Source organism: Sinocyclocheilus anshuiensis, unplaced genomic scaffold (genome assembly GCF_001515605.1).
Source record: "Sinocyclocheilus anshuiensis isolate Anshui unplaced genomic scaffold, SAMN03320099.WGS_v1.1 scaffold772, whole genome shotgun sequence".
Lineage (NCBI taxonomy): Eukaryota > Metazoa > Chordata > Actinopteri > Cypriniformes > Cyprinidae > Sinocyclocheilus > Sinocyclocheilus anshuiensis.
Window position 1 is genome coordinate 272,846 of NW_015558592.1, and position 2,178 is coordinate 275,023.

The 2,178-nt window shown below is 35.8% G+C and overlaps 1 protein-coding gene across 2 annotated transcripts in view; it reads right to left on the reverse strand.

The window, feature by feature from the left end:
* The window catches only part of LOC107679992 (disheveled-associated activator of morphogenesis 1-like), a 46,954-nt gene extending 45,593 nt beyond the window's left edge, over positions 1–1,361 (reverse strand). For both annotated transcript variants that reach the window (XM_016475729.1, XM_016475728.1), the window contains exon 1: positions 1,289–1,361. The gene's annotated coding sequence lies outside the window, so the exon portion shown is untranslated. The remainder of the gene's footprint in view (positions 1–1,288) is intronic.
* Between the last annotated feature and the right edge of the window lie 817 nt (positions 1,362–2,178).

Here is a 2,178-nt window from a genome sequence, read left to right on the forward strand (position 1 = left end):
GTTGTTTACGTCCAGCGGATATTCTCCAAAATGGCACCAGGGTGATGTGGAGGAGACGAATTGTTGAATAAAGTTTTTTTTTTTTTTTCTTTTGTGCACAAAAAGTATTCTCGTAGCTTCGTATAATTGCGGATGAACAACTGATGTCACATGGATTATTTTACAGATCTCCTTGCTACGTTTCTGGACTTGGAAACATTTCAGTTGCGTTGCTGTCTATGGGAGGGTCAGACAGCTCTCAGATTCCATCAAAAATATCTTAATTTGTGTTCCGAAGCTGAACGAAGGTCTTACGGGTTTGAAACGACACGAGGGCGAGTAATTAATGACAGAATTTTCATTTTTGGGTGAACTAACCCTTTAAGTTTAGATGGATATATCTACTAAATGTTACCTTAGACTATTTTTAGGGGAACACAAACATATTACTACATGACCTCAAATCTAGCAGACTAAATGCCACAAACTCATAGGGTCTTCATGGATTGGATCATATTCCAAAGAATATCATGGCCTCAGTTTTATCCCCAACAACCGCAGTATCAAGCTTATTACAGGAGAAAAAAACTACTACAAAAGCGCCAAAAACCAATGCATACTCCATTCAAAACCACAAGTTACTAACAATCACTATGCTCCATTGCACTACACTTACTGCATACTTCTGTTGTGAATGAACACCATCTTGCTCCTGATATTTTATCTCCAAGTTTCACTTTGTAAAACATTTCATTATCGAAACACAAGTCACATAAAAATAAACATTTCTTTTTCAATAAATACCAACATTTCTACTGCAGTGCATGAAAAGTAGACCTTAATTTGGTTAATCATTAACTTCCCTTTGTCCTTCATGAACTGTAGCAGAACATCTGGTAAAACAGTGACAACTACTGTCTGAATTCAACTGAAGTAAATCTAGCATGTAAATGAGTTTTAAATGGCAACATTGTATCAAACTGTCATGAGGTGGTAAGTGGACTAAAGAGAAACACTATAAAGTGCACTTTCTGAAGTGAACTAGATCAAAGTGATGAAATAATCATAAACAGACAGGGTTTCAACACAAACAAACGTTCTGAAAATGGAAATAAATGTGTTTCATTTGTTTTATAAATCAGACGAGAATCTTTCGCCCACTGAACCGCCGATTTTGCTGGATCTCTATGTCCCACCCTTCAAAGCCAAATCACTTCAAAAGAAGTCCAAAGTCGGCTGTATTTATAATATTTGTTTTTCTGGACGTGTCATTTAGCTGTCAGTTTGAGGTCTGAGATTGAGAATTTACCTTATAAACAGTCCCATCCTCCCCGCGAACACTCTGGGCTCGTGCGCTCTCATTCCACTGTGCAACAATACAGCACGATCCGACAGGCAGGTGACGTCATCCCTTTTAGGCTTCGGGCTTGACATCACTGCGCATGCGCAAACGTTGGGGCGCATGTTTACATGGGAAATGTAGTTAGAAAACGAGGTGGACACAAAAGCTGTTTGGACGTTTAAACCACAATGAAAAAATATTTTTGACATGCATTTCCCATAGACAGATAAAAATAGACAAATACACAAGCTTTCATTTTACCTTTTTTTTTTTTTTTTTTAGAAATGTCAGTGCCAAAATGAATAATCCTGTTGTGGTCTCAAATCTTGCTTTCTTTTCCATTCTGTAACATTGAATTACTACAATAATTTCTGTTATAATATGAACACCAGGAAGTCCTGCCAAATCTCGGGGGTTGATTAGAGTAGATAAACATGAAATGAGTTCACAGCAACACACAATTATGTGACCATTAACATAATGAACACTAATTAGCAAGCAAATCTTACATTTTAGACAAATTTGCATTATTATATAGGGCTGGATGAATACATCACTCAATTTATTTTTTTCTTTCTTTCTTTCTTTCTTTCTTTCTTTCTTTCTTTCTTTCTTTCCAAAATTTATACAATAAGATGTCAATTCTGATGCAATGATAAGAAGCATGGCAGTGCAATAAGTCAAGATGTAAAGTTCATATTACATAAAACAATACAAATGAAGAATACTCATTTTACTTTTTTATGCATGAAATAATAATTGAACACTGATGTTCCATTAACAGTCTTTCCCAAAATACTTTGTATACGTCACGTGAGGCTCAATGTAGCTCTCATTCCACTTAAAAGCAATTGAGG